The following is a 14,982-nucleotide window of genomic DNA, read 5'->3' as shown; positions in this document are numbered from 1 at the left end:
TTGTTAAATTAAAATATATCATAAGTTTCTTTTTCCTAACTCTAACCATTTAAAAATATTTATTCATTATATGTTAAGATATGATTATCTAACTTTATATTTCTCTAATCTCAATTCAAAAGTTTTATATTTTGTGTTGTATATTTATTTTTTAAGTTTTTTTCATATTTAATTTATATTTTACAATTATTGATTTTTAATGAAAAGTAATAATTTAAAATGTGTGAATTAATTTAGTTTTTGTTTTAATAAATAACATATGTGGAGCCTACAAAAATAATAAAATGTGATGACATGGATGCTGATGTGGACACCTTAGATGGAGAGACAACTCTCATATTATATATATAGATTTATAATGAAAACGTTGATTAGAGCATTAACTATTTTGTAACATAAGTAAAACGATGGAGTATATAAAAACGACACCACTGAACCCAATAGAAAAAGAATATACAGAAATTTAAATATATTAAAAAAAAAAAAAAACAGGATGAAAACAATCGTTTGTTTCTTCACTCTTCTAATATTTGTAAGTTTATTCTAGTTAATTAGGAATCATGTTTTATACTCCTTTTTGTTTCTAAATGATGTATTTTTTAGAGTTTTCACACATATTAAGAAAACATATTAAAATTGATTAAAAATATATTATTTTAAATGTATTATTATAAATGTGATTTACAATTTTCTATAACCCTTAAACAATAGTATTCAGTTATATTTTATGAAATTTACAATTCATCAATAATAACTAATAAATATTCCCTAAAAAACCTAAAAATTCTATATTTTCGAAACAATTTTTTTCCTAAAAATAGATTAATAAGAAACAAGGAAGTATAGTTTAGTAATATTTTCTGAAATTCTTTTAATATTTCTGCAGGTATATCGAATATCATGGCAAAACCTAATTTAGAAAGAAATGCAGAAAGTCCTTACGCTCACGTCGAAGAAAGTCCTTACACTGACCTCGAAGCTGAGTTTTGTCTTGGTAGCTGTAGATATCATTGTATGAAAATGAGGAAACTCGTTCATAGTTGTAAAAATTCAATGTCACTGTAACCCAAATGATGGTATGTAATAACAATTAATTATTAAAACTAAATAAGTTTATAAAGTATATTAATCCAAATGCATGAATATATGCACCAAGGAAGTTGAAACTTTATGGGAAAATATTGAGTCTAATGTAACTGTGTTTGATTTTTGTTCCAAATTGCACATTAAAATTACGTCCTAAATTATAGAATTCTCTTTGTATTAGATCTATTGGGCTTCTTATACACAAATTTAATTGTTTTACTATATTATGTGTCTGATTAGTTGGGTTTTAACTGTAAAAATTTTGCTGCAGGATTTTTTTTGTAGTTGGGTTGGATGTAGCTGTAACTTTTGTTGTTGTAGAATTATTGCTGTAAGTGAACTGGTTGTAGCGGTACGTTTTTGATTTTAGATATTTAAAAAAAATAATAATTGGTAAATAATATATTTGTAATTTGTAGAAAAAATAATTATTTTATAGGAAAAAATGGACAAGAGTGAACAAATTGCAAGAAAAGGAAAGAAAAAGTGGAGACTTTACTCGTTCTTGAAAGACGAGATGATTGTTTTTTTCAAAGATTTTTGATGAACTATGGAACACAGATTTTAAATTTGTTTGGTAGCAACGTAATGAGTTTTGGAAGCTCACGTATAATGTATATTTATAACGTTTTTTTTTTAGGCTTGATAATTACCACTTTTCTAGAACATATCTTGATTTTTTTGTTATTTATTTATATTAAAAATTTCTAACTTTTGTATTTATCTAATGAATTAAAATTTCTACAGCTAAAAAAAATAGGGCTGGAAGAATTTACTCTACTACAGCTTAAAAAAAAAAAAAAAATTGGGCCGTAAGTTTGAAAATAAAGCTACAACAAGATTGCCATGTATATGAGCCTTTTAAAAAAATAAGGTTGTAAGATAGACTTACAGTCCCAACCAATCATGCACTATATTTTCTCTATTCTCAATGATTTTTTATAGATCATCCATATTCTTCGCTAACCTTGGAAATTGGAATCATTGTATATATGTGTTTATCTTCAATAACATTAGGGTGAGTTAAATATCTATGCATAGACGAACGAAAACTTAAGTATGTATGCTTTCTTATTAGATATTTTGTTCTCTCGCCTCACCAACAATAATTAAGACAAAACTGTCCCTATAAAACATAAAAGATCGTTAGTGTTGTTTTGGGATACAATATGGAAGTTGGGAATATGAGTTAGGTGGCAATTTCAGATAACTACTGGAATAGCACAAAAATTAAGACTATATAAGATAGCACCTGAATAAGAATGTTACTATGTAACACCGGTAATGCAAGTGGGGCTAACATATAAAAGATGGTAGAAGATTGGATTAAGTACCTAACATGTTAATAATACACTTAATGGGATGAACATATTTTGAGTTTGAACCAACGTTGACTTAACATGTTAGTGTGATAAGAATACGTCGACTTGCGGCTGAATAATATAGAAAATAATACAAGCATCATGATAGTTAGCAGATAACATATTTTCGGGGTAATATCATTAGCGAACCATGGCTGGTTTGATGGATGGATGAAGAGACTTAGGTAAACACTTAACATGTTAATAATAAACTTAACGAGATAAACATATTTTTAGTTATCGAACCAACGATTAGATTTCAAGGATTGGATTATATGTGCTAAGACGGCAACATTATTATTAATCTGGTAACAAAATATTTAGCGTGATGAGCGAAACATTGACTTGCGGCTGAGTAATCATGTAGGGAATAATATACGCATTGGAGGAGTTAGCAGATAACGTGTTATCATGGTACTATCCTTAGCAAAACATGGTTAGGGGTTTGATGGATGGATGAAAGACTTAGACCATCTCCAATGTATAGCTCTATAATTTACTCTAAAATAGAGGATAATTTCTCTCCAATGTATCCCTCTATTTTCTACACTAAAAAAATATTTCATTTTTATTTTATTATTAATATCTTTTAATTGTATAATTTACACTTGTACCCTACATATTTTAATTTTGCAAAATTTCCACAAATTATGATATTATTTAAATTCAACATTCATTATATTAGAAAAAACCATTACATCATATAACAATAATAAAACATAATAAACTTTAGTTTAAACACTACCATTAGAGTATTTTTCCCATATAAGATCAATTAACGCATTTCGTAGTGAGAAATGAACTTCTCTATCTTTGATTTTTTAAAATCGACCAAGAAACTCTTGGAACCGCATCTTATCATTCCATGTTATCTCGACTTCGGGAGATAGAACTTCTCTTTTAACTTTAATTGGTATATTGAGATCACGCTTATCTTCAATTATCATATTGTGTAAAATTATACACGTAGTCATTATGTCATGCAACATATTTTTTTTCCAAAAACAAACCGGATCTTTGACAATAGCAAAACATGATTGGAGAACTCAGAATGCACACTCTACATCTTTCCTACATGCTTTTTGTTGTGCAGCAAAATCTTTTCTTTTTGACCTACGGGCTCGTGTATAGTTTGCACTATAGTTGACCATTTTGGATAAATACCATCAGTTAAGTAATATCCCATATTGTATTCTTTTCTTTGAATGGTATAATGAACAGGAGGAGCAATACCTTGAACGATATTGGAGAAGAGGTGGGAAGACTCTTGATATCATTATTAGTGCCTGGTAATCCGAAATATGCATGCTCTATACAAAGATCATAATCTGCCACAGCTTCAAGAATTAGGTGATCCACTACGATCTGCATATTGTCCAGCCCATATGGTAGGATAATTTTTCCACTTCCAATGCATGCAATCAAAGCTACCAAGCATTCCTGGAAAACCTCGTTTTTCACCAATGTAATGAAGCTTGGAAACACCATTTGGTGTTGATGAGCGTAGGTATTGCTCTGAAAATATTTCTACTATAACTCGACAAAATCTTTTTATGCTTTTTTACATACTCGTCTGCAGCATCTGCAGGAATACCATATCCTAGCATCCGAAACACGGCTTTTACTTTTTGTAGAGACGATAATCCAAATAGCAAGATGTATTGCTTCTTCTTCATTGTTAAGATTATCGAATACTTTTATATTTTCAACATCTGGCAATGAATTCATTTTGAGAGAAGAAAAATAACGTAAGCAAAGTAGCAAAAATGTATTAAATTATGATAATTACTAGTTAGAGTTTTGAGAGGTATTTATAGATCACATTATCGTGGACTATATTAAAAAAATTCATTTATTCCACTCAAAGTTGTTGAATCGATTATACTTGTCTTTTTCTAGTCAACCACATAGTTAAATCAACTATATTTATTGTCTCCTTTGACTATGGCACAAGAGGTGGCGAGTTTTCTCCTTGGCATTTTCTACGTGTCTATATTCTATCCTTATTAAAAGATTCAAACATTTATTTTCATTTCACATTTACTCCAATTTTTTACCTAGAAAATCAACTAAACACGTACATGCATTGGTCATTAAATATGTATGATCAGATTAAAAACTAACAAAAATATGCATTGGTGAATATATCTCGTTTGACTTTGGCACATGAGGTGGCGAGTTTGGCTGAATTCGTTGGCATTTCATTTTTTGTGTTCTCATTAATAACCGACAACACCAAAGAATTTTCTCCTTGGCATTTATCTCCATTTCACATTTACTCCAATTTTTTATATAGAAAATCTACTAAACTATGTACATGTATTGGTCAGTTAATTTGTATGATCAGATTAAAAACTACAACAAATATGCATTGGTGAATATATCTCGTTTGATTTTGGCACATGAGATGGCAACTTTGACTAAATTCTTTGGCATTTTACGTGTCATTGTCATGTCTATAAATACCATTACATTTATCTACAACGTTACACCACTTTATAATACTTACATTTAATTTTAAAAATGTCTCATTCTTCTTCATATTCTCAAGAAGAAGACAAATTTTTATGTCAAATTTATATGGATATTTCTCAAGATCCTATCAAAGGTGTTTATCAATCATCGATTAATTTTTGGGCTCGTGTGAAGAAAGCTTACGATAATGGAAAAAATGCAATTTGGAGTGAACGTACTCTAAAATCAATCCAATGTCGAATTCAAGCTATTGAGAAAGCAACAAAAAAGTTACATCCATATATCAGACAATGTGAAAACCGACATCAAAGTGATGCTTCAAATGATGATATTGTAAGTATTATATATATATATATTTAAAATTTTTAAATTTGTTTAAATAATTAAATTTTGTTTAAGAAATTAAATTTTGTTTAAATAATTAAATTTTATTTTTAATGGTATGTAGTTAAATTAAGCTAAATTAATGTTAAATGACGATCCAAACATCCAAGAGGTTGAAAATTTGAGCATGTTTGGAGTATTATTAAGAATTTGAAAAGTTTAAAGATGGTGTCACCCCTTCTAAACCTTCTAAACTTGTATCAATCCAATGTGATTTTGGATATACATCTTTAGAGTCAGATACTAGCCTTGATTCTCCTACGCAAACATTTCTAGGTTTGTCTTCATTTTCTCTAAATGATGATGACGAGATTACTGACAGATCTTCATCTCCTCGACCAAATGGGGTAAAGAAATCTAAAATGAAAAGAAAACTTGTTGATCAAACAACATCTGTTATCAACACTTTAGAAGAAGGAAATAAACAATTTTTAGAACAACTAAAGAAGACAAGCGCACAACGAGAAGATCATTTGGAGATGCAAAAAAAAAAATTATGCTCTGAATGAGCTAAAGGAGGAAAAAAAAATTTTATTTTGCGATTTGAATTCCTTTCAAGATCCAAATGTTCGTGCAGATTTTGAGACTGAACAAGCAAAGATTTTACAAAAACGTGTCCAACAACAAGATCAAGAAGCTCATCCTCCATCTACTTCATTTAGACAATATTTTGACGATCTTGGCGGATCTGGAAGTAGTTTATCAGAATATTAAATCATTACGTTTTTTTTTTCTAAATTTAATAATGCTTATATTTAATTTAGTACTTGTTTTCTTTGGCTAGTTTTATAAAAAAACTATATATGCTGCAAAAAAATGTTCTATTTTCGTAATAATAATATACATAATTTATTCTGTTAATCCAATGAACGATTGATGATTTTGTTTTCATATGTTGCTTTTAAATTTAATATGATAAAAAATATAGTAAACATAGATATGATATGCTCAGAGCAAAAAGTTGTACCTCAATATCTGTTTGAAACAATAAATAACAACAACGAAAACTTCTAGTGTATTTAATATGTACGTAGATTCCAGTCAAAGATATTCAACATACCAATAAAAATAATCAAGTGTATTTAATATTGAGAAAATAACTTTTGTGGAAATTAAAGACCAGCCACGATGATATTTGTGGTGTAGCTGTTGTTTGTAACGAGATATAAATTTGAGGGAGTAAAGTATAAATAAAAAAGTTCAACTCAAAAATAGAGGAGAAAATAGAGTTGCTCTCTATATAGATCAATTCTACCAATTACTCTATTTTAGAGTACAATATAGAGTAGGGTTGGAGAAGAATTTAGAGTTTTTACTCTAAAATAGAGTGGGGTTAGAGATGCTCTTAGGTAAGCACCTACTTAACATGTTAACAATACATTTAACAAGATAAACATCTCCAAGAGAACATCTCGTTCTGGAATAAGAATACTTGCCCGTTAACGTAACCATGTTATCAACCCTCACATCTTTTCATCGTCGGACCAAGATAAATCTTTCTCTGCATTCATCTCTGTGTCAGGACAAATGATGAGATAAACGTAGATATGCGAGTATAACATGACTCAATGTTGATATAATACTATGCTAATAATAATAATAATAAACAAGAGATGATAACGAAAAACATAATATAAAAGGTCTCGATGTTAACGTGTATAAATTATATTAACAAGGTTACTAAAACGTTGCCCGTTAAGTTTGTTATAATGTCATTGAAGAAGACGATGATTAGATTTTTTACGAAAATAATAATAATAATAATATACTTTCACGTCTCCCCAAACAATATATATATACAGATCTTGTTGTGTTGTCTGACATAATATTCACCTATAAGCTACGAAAGTTCTAAAACAGTTGAATAGAGGTACATGCGACATTAACGCATGAACAGAAACAATGTTACTTTTTTCCACTTAATTTCAGAGTCTTCTGAGCATAGATAGTGATATTTTCCATAACATTATACAAACAAAACGAAACATTTCCAGTTTATTTCTTTAGCATAAAACGGTAAAAGGATGAAAAACAATCTGGTTTTACTATATGTTACATCAGCCAATGATAATTTTTAGGCTAATATTAAAATTAGCGGTGTGTTCTTGGTAGAAGAACTTCAGCTTGGATTGTATTTGTCTCATTTACTTTTTAAGTTCAACTGAAGGCTATAACCAATTAAAAAAAAAAAGATTTAGTTAACAAAGTAACCATCATCCTATATATCATGTATTATTATCAACTTTGTCTTTGCTGTCATGATATAGTTATCTAGTTTTTTTTCTTTTCAAATCTTCCTACCAATCTATTATTTTTCTTTTCAAATCTTCCTACCAACTTGTGACTCGCATATCATATTTTTTTTACTTTTTATTATATCATACAAAAAAAATTAAAAATTACTACAATCATCATCACCACCACCACTACCGCCACCACTACCATCGTCACCACCACTGCCATCAATTCCACTACCGTCATCACAACCATCTCTACCATCACTGTCACCAACACTGCCACTGTCACCGCCACTACAGCTATCTCCGTAATCGCCACCACCCAACACCATCGTTGTCACCATCACCTCTATTGTCACCACCATCACTACCGTTTTCACCATCACCACTACCAATGTTATCGGAACTATCACCTCAATCGTCACCACCACCATTACTACTGTCATAGAAACCGCTACTACCATTACCGTCACCACAATTGCCATCTCCGCCATAACTACCGCTACAATAGTAATCGCCACCATCCAATACCACAGACGTCACAATCACCACTATCACTGGCGGAGGTAGCACTATACCATGGGTGTCAATTGACATCCATGGATTTTTAAAACTTAGTTTAATTTGATTAATCATTTATAAATTGACCCCATTACAAAATAAAATTTGACCCCCATCAAATTTTAATTTAAGAGAAAACCACTAAATATTATATATCAAAAAGAATTAATACAAATAAACCTATTACAAATAAACAAAAATAAAACTATATATCCATTAAAATGAGTTCAACCTAATTATCTCTATTCTTTTGCTACTTTATGATTTTCTTTTTCTTTTTTTCCTCTATTTCAATTAACATTATCTATTGAAAATCATATTGAAATAAAATTTTAAGTTTTTTTTGTCAAAACATTTTAAGTTAAAATTTGTATACATTAGTGCGACGTAAAATATTTTGATGATTTTGCTCATAAAATTGTTTATGCGTAACAAAGGAAATAATAATAAAACACTTACTGTGGAAGTCGAAACTAACACAATCGAGATTTGTCTAGGGTTTTAATTTAGGGATACGATAAATGTGAATTCTCAAAGAACAACAGAAACAATTGTAACCAAAGATGGTGTTCTTGATCTTATTGATGAAAAGAGTAGTTTTGATCGTACAAGAGTTTGATCGTAAAAGAAAAAGGTGTTTGTGCTGTGAGAGCTTTGCGTAGTGTAAATTCTAGAGTGATATTGCCCCTTTCTGCGAGAGCCTTGAATCTCTTTATATAGGGGTGATAAACCGCCTCTCCAGCGATATTCTCGGAAGATTTCCATTTATCTTGAAGTCGGCCTAGAATATCGCGGATTAGGATAGTTTCCTTATTCTTCGGGGTTTTTCGGAAGTTTTCCTGATTTGAGTTGATCCTTCGAGATTCTCCCTTATCATTTCCGGGTTTATCGGAAATGACCCTTCGGAAATGACGCCTTGCTTGGAAATGATACTTTGAAGATGAATATTTACCAAGTCTTTGCCTCGGGTGATGATGAAGACTTCGCCTCGGAGAACTTGTGTAACCGGCTCGGGTATACATGAGAGTTTAGCTCGGGTACCCCGAGATGTCTTGTTCGGGTACCCCCGAGGCAATGGGCTCGGACACTCCGAGGCGATTGGGCTCGGGTACCCCGAGATGTCTTGTTCGGGTACCTGCGAGGCGATGGGCTCGGACACTCCAAGGCGATTGGGCTCGGGTACCCCGAGATGTCTTGTTCGGGTACCTCCGACGCGATGGGCTCGGACACTCCGAGGCGATTGGGTGCGGGTACCCTCAATGTCTTGTCCGGGTACCCCCGAGGTGATGGGTTCGGGTACCCCGAGGCGACCGGGCTCGGATACTACAAGATGATGGGCTCGGGTACCCTAGTTTGATTAGGTGGGTAACCCGAGGTGGATGATGCGATATCCCGAGGTGATCTCTGAAAAACTCCCGAGGTGTTCTAAGTCTGGCTCGGCACCAAAGGATGGAATCCGACCCCAACAGTTACCCCCCCAGCTTGTTAGTTTGAAGAACCAAGCGTGACGAGCTTTATGACAATTAGGCCGAGCCGTTTACTTCGGATAGTTCGGTCCCTTTAAAGTTTTTGGCGATTCGAATTCCTCTGTCGTTTCATCTTCTCTTGGCGTGTGACGGTTGGGATTCCTTCTCGAGGAGTGGAAAGGTCCTTTCGCCTATTCCCGAGATTCGTGCGGATGTGAAGTATCTTATTCGATTCGTGCGTGCCCGACGCGCCTTAGACGCGGACGCGATGTTTTTTATTTGGCTCGTTCGTACCCGACGCGCCCTAAGTCCCTATAAATGTTAAGTCTCCGACTCATTCTCTCATTTCGCAACTGCAAAGGAAAATTTTTAAGGTTCGTTCTCTTCTCTCTCTGATCTTGAGCTCTTGCATTTTAATACTTTTTCCGTTATACTTCCGTCGTAGCGCCACCGCTATTAGATCTAGGTTGATTTCTCCGATCTGCCAAGCTTCATTCTTCCGATCAACTTCTTCAATTGCCCGAGCCAGAACATGTCTCTCTCTGATTCCAGTGATTCGCCCCGAGGTGACACTCTTCTTCCTGTTTACAAGAGAAAGATGGTTTGGAGTTCTTCGGGTGACCCCGAGGCGGACACCACGGACCGTCAGATCGAGTTACACCGCGGTAGTGATGCAGAGTTGGCCTCACGGGAAGAAGACCCGAGCCGTTTCATTGCTCGGGAAGACACGATTGTAGATGTGGCTCGGGATCAGGATTTGCCTGATGATCCCGAGGCGATTTTGATTAGGAGGGGGGTCCATCCGCCGGCAGTTGGCGAAGCTGGAGTCTCGCGCTGGCAAAATGCCCCCGAGGCGCCTCTACTTCCTATTAAGGCCGAGGAGGTTTATTATGACTCTGACGAGGCGGCCAGGTTGCTTCAAGCTAAAATTCAAGCAGCCAAAGGTCAACAGAAGAGAAAACGAGCCAAGAAAGCCAGGAAACCCGATCCCCCGGGTTCCACCTTATGCACGGAGGATTCCCTTCGGGATCTTAAGGCCCGATTCGGTTTTAGCGAGGGGATTGAACTAAGACTTCCAACTCCGAACGAGCGAGCGGACAATCCGCCCAAGGGGTTTTTCACCCTTTATGAGGGGTTCTTCTACCACTGCTACCTCTGGCTTCCGATTCCGAGGCCTATATTAGCGTTTCTATGGTCGTACAAGATCGCTTTGTCTCAGATTACAACCCGAGGCTTGCGCCATCTTATAGGGATTCTTGTCCAGAGTATTGAGACGGTCAACCTTGTCGACCTTAGCCACTTAAGGAATCTCCTAGAATTCCGGCGCATACCAGGCCTTGTTGAGAGATTGTACATATCTCCGAGGCCAAATAGGAGGGTTATCGGTGGTTTCCCGAGCAAGGATGAGAAGTACACCGACCATTTCTTCTTCGTAGCCTTGAATGAGTATAGTGTCCACGAGGACCACTTAGGGAAAGTTGTTGGAAAGTGGAGAAAAATTGGTACTACGCCCGAAGCCGTATTTGCTGTTTTGTTTTGCTTTAAACTTTTCACTGAGTGTTTTCTTGTTTACGCAGATCGGAACCCGTCATTTCTCGAAAACGTTCCCAAAGGCTTTCTGGATCTACACGACGACCTAATAGCTCGGAAGTGCGATTGGACGAAACACTTCTCCCAAGAAAGAATTGAGAGAGCCCTGCGTCTACTGCACGGAGCTCCTTGCCAATCCTCTTCCGAATCGTCCGATCATCGCCTATATCATCTTATCGAGATGTAGGGAGCTGCGCAGTCTCTGAGAGCCAGGAAAGCTGCCGAAAAGAAGGCGGCTAAGGAAAAAGCTGTTTTGGAGGCAAACTTCAGACCTCCTACTCCTCCCGAGGCCAGTCTTGAGGTCATCGTTGGTATCGAGACGACTGATGAAGCTCGGGATATGGCTTCGATCGTGCCCGAGGTGGCCGGACATATCTCCCCTACGACCGATGTCCCCGAGGTGGTAGGGACCTCGGCTATCGTCGCTCTAGGTGCCGAGGCGAAGGCTAAGGCGAAGGTTAAGAGGCCCCGAGGTGATAGCTCGGAAGGTCGTAGGAAAGAGAAGAGGAGTCGTAACGAGGCTCCCATCTACAAGGATAAGATAGCCTCTGCTAATCTTATCGCTTCTTGCTCGGGTCCGATACTAGCTGCGCCCGAGGCCTTGCTGGAGGCTGAAAATTACCGCGAAACCGCTGCGGGATTCCTGAAGGTACTGGTTCATTTCCGAGGCATCCTAGACCTTTTAAAATTTAGAAATCTCGGTACTAACTTAAGTTTTTGCGTCCCAGGCTTTCCATTCAATGAACTGCATGGTTCGAGCCTACGACTCTTCGAACCGGAAATACGAGACTTCTCAAGCCGAGGCGGAGGTCAGGATTGCCGAGGCCGATGCCAGGATCGTCAAGGCAGATGCCAAAAATACCGAAGCGGAGGCCAAGATTGCCGAGGCGGCGGCCAAGATTGCCGAGGCAGATGAGGCCAGGCGGAAAGCCGAAGCGTTGGCCAAGGCAGAGAAGGTCGAGCGATTGAAGACGGCCGAGGATGGTCTTCGCCTTCGTCGGAAGTTGGAGGCTGAAGTCGAACGCTTGAACCGGCTATTCACCTAGGAGAAGTCTCTTCGGGAGAAGGAAGTAGGTCGAGAGAGGAAAACGGCTAAAAAGGAGTTCGCCAAGAAGATTGAGGCGAAGATGGACCTGTATGGGAAGGCGTCCGAGCGCTATATGTTCTGGTCAAGGCCAGGGCTAATGCCGAATTAATTGCCGATCTTGAAGGCGGCAAAAATGTTGAAGATGAGAAGGAGGAAGTACTCTAGTGGAAAGCGGAGTATGGAGATGCTGAGGAGGAGTTTGTGCGGATTGGAACCGAGCTGCGAGAGGATCTGAGGCTTCCTCCGGCTTCTCCAGATTCTGTTGAAGATAGTTTCGGAAACAGGTCAATCGAAGGAGTTGCCGCGGGGATCCGCATTATGGATCAGGCGGGCACGAATCTGAGTTCCGAAGCCGCACATGTTCTGGAGGAGCAGGACGAATAGATCCATGGCGTATTCCTTTTTTTTTTTTTTTTTAAATCTTTGTAAGACTTGATGCCTGGACGGCTTTATCCATTGATAATGAATGTATTTTTTGATTTCTCGACAAAGTCTAGGAGTTTAAGTTTTCAATCCATCGTAAACCCAATGTTTAGTACGAACTGGGGCAAGAGCTGGGTATAACTCAGCGGTTTGCTGTCAAGTAGGAGTCAAACTTCCGCTGTTTTAGTTTCCGAGACGACCAAGCGAATAGTGTACCAGTGTTAAGGGAACTGGGTTTTGGTAAGTGGGACTAATATCTTTTTCGGTTGCGACCCGAGCTGATATAGTCGATTGCCAGTGCTTAGAAGCGAACTGGGGTACCAGTGTTGAAGTTAACTGGGTTTTCTGAAGACAATTTATTTGGCAAGATATCTCCGACCGAATTGTCTCGAATGCTTATATAGCGCGCTGTAACCGAAGCGGTGAGATGAGCTCTCTGTTCGTGGACGTGGCCATCGTCCGAACGAACTGTTGGCTTTGTGGGTCGATAAGGAGACCGTAAAGGTTCCCGAGATGAATTTTGGGATAGATGTCGAGGTGGATAAAAATGAAAATCCGAAGGGTAAAAACATAGAAAATTTGGAAAATTTAGTGGGAGTATATGTATACGGACCCACTCCCCCCTATTAGGGGGGGTAGCTGAACTCGTCCGATGACGAGCTGCCTACGTACCCTTTTTAGGGATCAAGCCACCCCGTAGTTCGAGTACATGCGTACCTTAGGTTTTTAGCGGTAATATTTCCTTAGATGCATTGCGTTCCAGGATCTAGGTACCGCTTTGCCATTCATGTTGATGAGTTCGTAGACGCCGGGACGGATTACCTTTGCGATCGTGTAAGGTCCCTCCCAATTCGCGCCGAGCTTACCTGCGTTCTGCTCGGCGGTATTCTGGAAAACTTTGCGCAGTACGAGATCTCCTTCGCGGAAACGGCGATGCTTAACGTGAGAATTGTAGTACCGAGCCGTTGCATTCTGATAGTTCTGCATACGGATCAAAGCCGAATCTCTTCTTTCGTCAATTAAGTCCAGCTCGTCCAGCATCATCTGAGTGTTGGAATTTTCCTGCTCGGGGAGAAAACGTCTTCTTAGTCCTGGGATCTCGGCTTCGGTGGGAATCACACACTCCGTGCCGTAGATAAGGGCGAAAGGCGTTTCTCCCGTGGCCCGCCGCGGCGTGGTTCTGTGCGACCATAGTACTCCTTCCAATTCGTCGGCCCAGCGGCCTTTCTTCGCGTCGAGGCGCTTTTTTATTCCGTCGAGAATCGTCTTATTTGCTGCGCGTCTTTGATGCTGGCGTAGGAGTCCGCCTCGATCCATTTGGAGAAGTAGTCTGTCAGTACAAGGACGAGTTTCTTCTGCTTGGAGTTGTGTAGAGGTCCAATGATGTCCATGGACCATCGCATGAACGGATAAGGCGAAGTGATGGAAGAGAGGAGCTCAGCGGGTTGATGAATGGTTGGTGCGTGCCTCTGGCATTTGTCACACCGTTGAGAAAACTTCTCGCAGTCTTTGACCATTGTCGGCCAAAAATATCTGTGGCGTTTGATCTTTATAGCTAGGGCTCTCCCGCCAGAATGGTTTCCGCAAGATCCACCGTGTACTTCTTCCATGACTCTCCGAGCTTCATTTCCTTCGACACAGATAAGGAGGGGACCGGAAAATTGCCATTTAAAGAGTTCTCCGTCGATCAGAGTATACCGAGCCGCTTTTGCCTTAAGCTTCCGAACTGCCCATTTTTCAGTAGGAACTTCTCCATCGGCAATGTAGCTTCGGATGGCTCCGATCCATTTGGCGTCGCTTCCGTATTCGGGCTCGGTTGCGTCTGTAGTTTGCTGGTTTAGCAGTTCGATGTCCATTTCTTCCGGTTCTTCTGTCTCCCGAGCTGTTAGAACTTGATCCTTGCTATTATCTTCGATGCTCGGCTTTTTGATGAACTCGACCGGTATGATTCTCTTCAGATTCGGGTCGGAGGTTGAAGCTAGAGCCGCTAAGGCATCGACCGATGTGTTTTCACCTCGTGGGATTCTGGTTAACTCGAACTCTCCGAACTGTTTCGCCAAGTCTTGCGTGAGAGTAAGATACGCTTCCATTCGTTCGTCGCGAGCCGCGTATTCTCCATTGAATTGATTAGCCACGAGCTGGGAGTCGCAAAAGGCTCGCAGCTTGTTGATCTTAAGTCCCCGAGCCAGCTTAAGTCCTGCTATCAGCGCTTTGTACTCAGCTACGTTTTTAGTCGCGTCGAAATTTAGCCGAAAGGATTGTTCGAGGATTTCACCCTCTGGTGATGCTAGGCGGATTCCGATGCCAGAACC

The sequence above is a fragment of the Arabidopsis lyrata genome (assembly GCF_000004255.2).
Source record: "Arabidopsis lyrata subsp. lyrata unplaced genomic scaffold ARALYscaffold_4, whole genome shotgun sequence".
NCBI lineage: Eukaryota > Viridiplantae > Streptophyta > Magnoliopsida > Brassicales > Brassicaceae > Arabidopsis > Arabidopsis lyrata.
Note: the sequence above shows the minus strand (reverse complement) of the source record.